The sequence below is a fragment of the Haematobia irritans genome, chromosome 4 (assembly GCF_050003625.1).
Source record: "Haematobia irritans isolate KBUSLIRL chromosome 4, ASM5000362v1, whole genome shotgun sequence".
Lineage (NCBI taxonomy): Eukaryota > Metazoa > Arthropoda > Insecta > Diptera > Muscidae > Haematobia > Haematobia irritans.
The window spans coordinates 30,469,956-30,478,685 of NC_134400.1; the positions used below are offsets into that span (position 1 = coordinate 30,469,956).

The 8,730-nt window shown below is 31.1% G+C and overlaps 1 protein-coding gene across 2 annotated transcripts in view; it reads right to left on the reverse strand.

The window, feature by feature from the left end:
• The window catches only part of Gbs-76A (Glycogen binding subunit 76A), a 60,652-nt gene extending 54,240 nt beyond the window's left edge, over nucleotides 1–6,412 (reverse strand). The window contains exon 1 of one of the 2 annotated variants that reach the window (XM_075304342.1): nucleotides 6,011–6,412. The gene's annotated coding sequence lies outside the window, so the exon portion shown is untranslated. Of the gene's footprint in view, nucleotides 1–356; nucleotides 899–6,010 lie in introns of those variants that run through there. The other variant, XM_075304341.1, reaches the window with a different exon arrangement.
• Nucleotides 6,413–8,730: the final 2,318 nt, after the last annotated feature.

Here is an 8,730-nt window from a genome sequence, read left to right on the forward strand (position 1 = left end):
TTTATATTTTCTTTTGAAAAAAAAAAACAAAAACTAAATTTATTAGATAACAAATTCAAAAACCCAAAAATACGTTACTTTTATAAAATGCCTTGAAATTTTAATTTTTTTTTTTTTGCTTGCTTAACTATAACAATTTGCTTTTTTATACACCACCGCTAGATATCTATTTTTATTTTTTATTAAATTCGTTTCATTTGTTTTGTTACAGATATTTTCATATGAACTTTGCTGATTTTTTTCTTGTTGGAAATTTCAAGTTATAAAACTCAAACAGTATTTTTAATAAAACAAAAAGAAATTGTAAATTTTTTATTCGTTTTGTGGCAAACACTAAAACTATTTTGCTTAATTACAATTTAGTTTCGTTGAATTGCTGCCGCTGCTGTTGTAATATTGTCATACACCGTATATTTTTGGCCGCACGAATGTACGAGTCTGGTTGCCGCCCGTCATACAAATGTTTTACAGTGGCCCGTATTTTTGTGAATCTTTTACTGCCGCCTTAATTTTCTTCGATATATTCGCTTCTGTTTTGACTGCTCAATTCTCCCTCTGCTTTAATGCTGTTGCTGCTCACGAAATTCTAAATTGTTGTTGTATTAGTTCAAATTTGACTCGTCGCTGCTCTGCGCGCACACAACAGTGTCATCCAAGGGCATTGCAAGGTCATAGTGTTGTATAGATTTTGCCATACTCTACACTTTGTTGGATATTCTGCTTTAGTCACTGTCAGCCATCGAAGCAGGCAAACAGAGTCAGGCATTCATTTATTCGTTGTTTAACATCCTCATCGAGAGACTCCATTAAGATAAAGTCACAGAATGTTATTCTCAGTACCTTCTCTACTCACTATCTTCACCTGACTCTCAATCCCTGACCATCGACATTAACTTCACCAGTCTCTCTACACTTTCTTTTCACCATTGTGCTGATTTATTTTTGTGCCTGGCATCGAGAAAGAACCTCAGCTGCAATCTGACGATTATGCATGTACAAAATGTAAAGTGTAGCTAGCTGGCTAGACGCTCTGACCATAGACATTAAGATCATATTAGTGACAACTATAACTACATAATTATACTGGCAAGGAGAAATGAGTTCAATTTAATTGGAAATCTTCCATTTCATCTCAGTATTAGTCCACAGCACACAAACAAGTTAAGATTATAGCATTTCGTTCTGTATGGAGGGCATACTAAGATTGTCATACCGCTTGTAACGCATCGCAATAGTCTGTTGAAATCATGCTATCTTTGGAAGGAAACAAGTTGTCGGTTTGAAACTTGGCATAACTAGGATGTACGGTTTTGTAAATGGGCCCTATGGGACCCCATTTAGGGATAGCCGCCATATAAACCCATCCAAAGACTTGACTCCCGGCGTTCTCTTGGAGGAGCCAGTTCCGATCCAGTTGAAATTTGGTACGTGACGCTAGTGCAGTGTTGTCAGGTGATTTTTGAATTCCCCCCCCAAAGCTTAACATAAAACCCCTAAAATGGTCTAGACTTCTTTCAAAAACCCTCAAGAATTTAAGAATGTAAAAAGGTCAAAATTGGTTCCGAAATTTCGTGAAAAAATCCTGTAGTGATATACTTTAAAAATTAAATTTAATAAAAAAAATATAATAATACAATATGTTTATCAATTTAAAAAGCACACAGAAAAAAAAGTGTCTCGTAAATTTAAGAAGATTTTTACAATAATTTATTACAAGAATTTTCCAGAATTTTAGTTCATTTTTCGTATCTTTAACGAAAATTAACTACTCGAAAGGAAATTTTACAAATTTTAAGTAGCAATCGTTTAGTTCATAGCCTACAAAATACGATGGAAATTTCCTTAAAAATTTTCTTAACTGGTAGTTAAAAATTCTTTCCTCATACTATAAAACTACTTATGAAATGTAAAATACTTTCTAAATAATAAGTGTAATTTACTATAAAGAGTTTTTGTATGAGAAAATATTTTTTTACGAAAATTGAACTTGAAAGCGGATAGCAATTTCTTACTGTTAATTCCTATAGTTAATAATAGTTGGAACAACATTTCTCAATGAAATATTTTTAGTTCGCGTGTAATTAAATTTATAGACATTTTCGTCAAAAATGGGTAGATATCATTTCATGAAGTTGTTGCTAATTTTAAGTTAAACGTTTCATCGTTCTTATACTGATATGCATTTAAGAGTATTGTTTTTAGAGTAAATTGTGGACAGATGCGATGAACTAATGCATAGTACAGAGATCTTTCTCGTCAAAGTGGAATATGTTTAATGTAAAGATGATGTTACTTGAAATTTTTTTGAGAGTGAGAGCATGCAATGCAATAATGAGAAATGGTAGTGAGTGATGGGGATGTTGTGTATATCTGAGCGTGGGGTTGTTTTTATTTCTGTTCTTTCAGTGGTTTGTGTGTGTGTGTGTGTTTATTATTCGCGAATGGATTATTTGTCTGGATGAGGTGTTGTTTTCAATGAAGGCGCATGTGTTTTTGTTGTTGTAGAAATGTTTTGGTTTTGCTTGGTTTTGTTTGTCATGCTTCAGTTGTATAGTTGGCGTTGGCGTGGGCTGTTGCATCTTTTTAGCAAATATGTGACAAGGGAATATAAAGGTATGGAATATTTTGGTTTTTTGAGACCTATGTATATTGGTGTTTGTTTATTAAAACTTTTAAATGAAAGTTATTAATATTTTAGCGATGAGGTGTACAATGGCGAAGTGATGATCGGTTGCTTAGAAAAAAGTTATTAAGAATGTTCAATATTTAGGAAAAAAATGCTGAAAAGGAAAGTATATTGAAATTGTTTTATCTAATTTAATTTTTATTATTCAATGTAAAAAATAAATATTAAATTTCAGAGTAACTCCAGATGAATTTGGAAAATTGTTTGTTACACGTCACCGTATAGTTTAATCATAAATAGGTAAGTGTTCTTTTTTCAATGTGGTTTTCTTTTAAAAAACAATATTCTTTATGTATATTATTATATGCTAATTATTATTATTGTTTTTAACCAGTTTCATGTTTTTCTTTGTTGTAAAAAAATATTTAATTTAAGAGCAACCCCAGATGGATTCCTGCAAATTTTTATATTTCTCCTCAGCGTATAATTTAATAGAGAAGTGGTAAGTTTTCTTTTAAAAATTGGCTTTTTTTCTCTAGAATATTTAAATTTTTATGACCTTTTTATTATCAAAATTACACGTTTTTAATACCTTATTTTAGTATTACTTTAATCAAATATTTTTGGAAACCAATTTAATATTTTTAACGTAAAAAACAAATATTTAATTTGAGAATAACAATTTGGAAACATTTTTATGAATTGGTAAGCGTTCTTTAACATTCTTTTAACCAGTTTTTTTTGCGCATATTATTTCTTTAATTAATTGGAAACAAATTTAATGTTTTTTATTTAATGTAAAAAATAAATATTTAATTTCAGAGTAACCCCAAATGAATTTCGATAACTTTTTAACCTCAGCGTACAATGTAATAGAGAATTGGTAAGTTTTATATTGAAACTTTAGCTTTCTTTTAACAAGAATATTTATTGTTTTATGTCCTTTACATCGATAACAACACAATTTTATGAGTTAGTATATTACTTAATTCATTATTTCTCTAATTGTTTCAGGTACAAACTTTATGAGGTACGTTTATCTAAGAAAAGTTAAATTCCTTACACCATTTAATAAAATGCCCCCAAATATGGTAAGTTATAAGCTAATTTAAAGAGCTAAAAAATTATATTTTATTACATGTTAATTTTTAACAAATTTCATTATTCCTTCCATTTTTTCAGCAAGATATGTGAAAAATATACTTACGATGAATAAAAAACTAAGGAAAAGTCAAAATGTCCAAAACGCGTGTTAAAATAAAGTACTTTCTTGTTCCACGTGGTCATAATTTTCATTCACAAAAACATTGTATTAAGAACTTTCATCATAAGTTTTTGTAATAAAGTACTTTTGCTTAAAGAAAGTTTAATTTTATTGTATGAAAATTTTCATAATAGTAAAACGCTTTGTTGTTCATTTAATTATTTAATTTCTCTGTACTGTGGAATTATTGATTTAAAAATAGTTTAGTCGTCGACATTTTAAAGAGACTGTTAACCAATTTTTATTATCGGGTTCCCAAAAAATAAGCAAGTAAACCAAAATAATACTGACTTTTTAACTTAGTAGGGGTATATAAATCTTATGGTGTTGTAAAAATGAACTAAAATACAATGTAATAGATGAACTAAAACTTAGGAGAATTATAAACTAGACAATTTGAAAAAAATCTTAAGGGCTAAATCATGGTCAATATTACTACAGTTTAGTTCATTTTGCAATGGAAAGGGGTTCACTGTTTTTTCAGTGCAGGTAAAACAGAATAATTTAATGTATAAATCTTGTAAATCAAATTAATTTAAAAAATGGGTTTATAAAAATCAGCAAATATAGACATTATTCGCCACAAAGAGTCCAAAATTACAAACATCTGCCGTTGCAGTGTGCAAATTGTAGGTGTTAAATTATGAATGAAAATTTAACTCTTAAAATGCTTTCGGCTGCTAAGTTAAAATACGATTTCTTAATTTTTTTTAACTGTGTCAAATATCACAATGGACTGAATAGTCTAAGTGAGCCTGAATCTTAATCGGGCTGCCACTTTAACCTAACTGTAATGATAATGAAAATAATGCTAATGCATACTTGCTTATATTTAGGAACTTGTGTTGACTTCCTGCATCTTTTTTCTCCAAATTCATGCCAGAATTGTTCCAAATTTGGTTGTTCCACTGAGATATTTTTTACACCCAAAAATGCCCCTCAAATAAATGTTACTCCTAAAAATCCCCATAAACGTGAAAAACCCCTAACGAAAAAATTGGTCCATGTAGGTACATAATTATATATAGCCCCGATATAAACCGATTCCCAGATTTGACTTCTTGAGCCCCCGAAAGAGCAAATATCATCCGATCCGCTAGAAATTTGGTACATGATGTCAGTATATGTCTTTTAACAACGATGAAAAATGGTTTATAATTATATAGCCAAGTTTGAAATCTTAATTCGGTGTATGATGTTACAATAATCCCACCAACTGCCATGAGAAAATTGTTCGATATCTGTTCATATTTGTATATTATCTAACTTATGCGCTTTACAGATTATCAGTTATTCCGGACGACAGTGCTCGTTTCGAACATATCCCATATATTGTGCACATTATAAGTTAAGTCCGAAGGCATAATAGATACTGCTGCATGTTTATGGGATCGATAACACATTTACCGATTATTTAGTCATCGCCGACAAGTCGTATCGATCCGATATATTGTAAGATTCTTTACAAACACCGACATTCCGTCCGGAATAACTGATAGTCTGTAAAGCGCATTAGGCTCCTTACGGTCTAGCTTACAATTTAGAAGACAATGTTAAGAAGTTTTAAGATATCTGTTACCACAACCTAAGTAATTTGATTGAGGATGACAGTCTTTAGTAGAACTTAGTGCGATATCCATGGTAGATAAGATTCAATCTTGGCGAACTTTTGACCCTTCTTTGATTTATCGCTCATATAAATCGATCTCCCGATTTGATTTCCTAAGCATTTGGAAGGTGTTTTCAATCGATTTCTCTAATATAGTAGAACCTCTCAAAACTTGAACACTCCGAAAATCGGACATCTCACAAAAGTGGACAGTGGTATGGGAAATGTCGACAAAATTTAGGCGATAGTGGGTGTCCTCTTGTCAGAGGTTTCAAAGTATTTTCTATTGATTCTTGGGCTTATTAGGAAATCCATAATTTAATATAGTACCAATAATTACCGATTTTCAATTTAGTTCAATTCATTTAATCTAGAAAAACAAATACTGAACAGTTCGAAAAGCCCACAAATTTTTGGTTAAACCGAGTCAACAGGTAAATTAAACCTAATGAATTTTTAATTAATAAAAAAACTTAATTGGATTTTTAGGAATCCAAATCGTTGAACTTACCTCAAGTTCCGATATCCGAAGTTTATGAAGTTTATGAATCCGTAATTGTTATTTGTATGAATACTTTAAATTAAACCGGCATTTATATAAAACGTTTGAAAGAAATTACGATACGTTACGTTGCCAAAACACTCCACAACAATTTACCCACGAAAAATTCTTACGATTTCATATCTAAGGTTGTTGTTGTTTGTATGCACTTGTTATTGTTTTTCGTTTGTTGCCCCTAAAATTTGTTTTATTTGTTCTTTATCTTCATGCCATTTTTTTATTAATTGTTTTTATTTTTGTTTTTACCATACAAATTTAAAATTCACGAAATTGTATTAGGTAGATTTGTTTTCGGACCGATCTGCAAGCTGCCAAGCAACAGCACAATCTACACTTAAGTGGCCATCACCCATCCATGAAACACATGACTGATGGTGAATGCATTTGCATTTGCTGCACTCAACCGTCAGGGTTTATGTTCATTCTTCCTCTCTCACTCTCTGTAGCTCTCTTTTTCGCACGCTGTCTCTTCGTTCTCATTATTTGTTTATTATCTGCGAAGTTTGTTGTTGGCTGCATTCGATCGTTATTCGCTACAGCGTCTTTTTCTTACTGCATTTAATATTAAGATGGGTCGTAAACAATGAATGCAATTGATAAGTTCTAATAACTTGTCAGAAAAAAACGCCAATCAATAAAGAAATTACGTTCTTCCCAATAAACGCAGGGATGAGCATTTTTCATATGCTACGCCATATCAATTTGAATTTCTACTAGCTTTACAAACTCTTTTCCTTCAACACATTCTGTAGTATGTTTATACCCTAGACCACATACAGAAAAAAATAAACTGTTTTATAGGAAGAATGAATTAACTCGTGCGAAAATTGAAATAAATTGTGCTCCACATTTTGAAATTTACACAAATCATTGTTATAACCAGGAACATTTAATGCGCTGGTGTAATTTTTAACTACAGTTCACGAAATTAAACCCTGTCATAGAAGAACAAATAACTAAAAACAAGTATATACGGCCGTAAGTTCGGCCAGGCCGAATCTTATGTACCCTCCACCATGGATTGCGTAGAAACTTCTACTAAAGACGGTCATCCACAATTGAATTACTTGGGATGCGGCCGATGGCAAGGCGTCTTAAAACTTCTTAATATCATCTTCTAAATTGTAAGTTAGTCCATGCGGGATATATATTAGACAAAAGAAAGGTCGTTTAAATACGTATATATTCAGTTCTTGACCGGTGTATATAGGAAAGAAATAATTACGAACCGATATGAACTTTTGTGCGGTAATTATAGAGCCAGAATTGAAATATGCACTGAAAAAACAGTGAAACCACCAGGAAGAAAACTTTTGATTAATTTTAGAAAATTTTGAATATTTTTAGAAATTTTTAACTAAACAGTATTACAAGCGCTGGCATCGCGCCGATATCACAAAAATAAGTAAAAATTTTTCGACAAATTCAAGAAAATTTATTATACATGAATAATTTTTTTTCACTTTTTAAAGAAAATTTTGTAGCTTGGAGGAAAAAATTGGAGTTCAAAATTGCAAGAATATCTTTAGTGACATACGTAGTTCATGATGGACGCTTTTGTAGTAAAATTTACAAATTTAAAGAAATAATGAACTATTTTATGACAAATATGAATTTAGTAAATCTCTATCCTTAACTTGTGTATAATTTTTTTCCATCTTTTAGTTCATTTAACTAACGTACGCAAAAAATTATTAGAATAAATGAAACTTTCACCAAATATAATAAGTTCATGAACTAAAATATAGTTAAATTGGCTTTAGTGAAATAGTGAGTTCACTTTTTTTTTTGAGTGTGGGGGCTATATACAATTATAAACACGATTCTACCAAAAATGGCAGATTTTCACTGTTTGGTAGACTGGTAGAATTCTTGATGTTTTGGAAGATTTTGCAAAATATTCCTCTCCAACTACGAGGTGCTTCATAAATTTTCTATAGAAATAAAACTTTGACAAAATTTACTAAAGCAATAAATTTTTGACAAAATTTTCAATAGAAATTTATATTTTGACAAAATTCCCTAAAGAAATAAAATGTTGACAAAATTTTCTATGAAACAAAGTTTTGACAAAATTTTCTATTGAAATATAAAATTTTGACAAAATTTTCTATGGCAATAAAATTTTGGTAGATTATTTTTGGCTCGAGTGGTTTTTCTGTGATTGGGAATCGGTTTATCTTAGGGCTATATATAACCATTGATCAATACGGACCAATTTTGGCATGGATGTTATAGGCCATATACTAAATAACACTACGTACCAAATTTCATTTAGATCGGATGAATTTTGCTCCTCCAAGAGGTTCCGAAGTTTAAATCTGGGGATTGGTTTATATGGGGGCAATATATAATTATGGACCGATATGGACCAATTATGGCATGGTTGTTAGAGACAATATTCTAACACCATGTACCAATTTTCAGCCGGATCGGATGAAATTGCTTCTCTTTGAGGCACCGCAAACCAACTCTGGGGATCGGTTTATATGGGGGCTATATATAATTATGAACCGATGTGGACAAATTTTTGCATGGTTGTTAGAGACCATATACTTACACCATGTACCAAATTTCAGCCCGATCGGATGAATTGTTCTCCTCCAAGAGGCTCGGGAGGTCAAATCTGGGGATCGGTTTATATGGGGGCAATATATAATTATGGACCG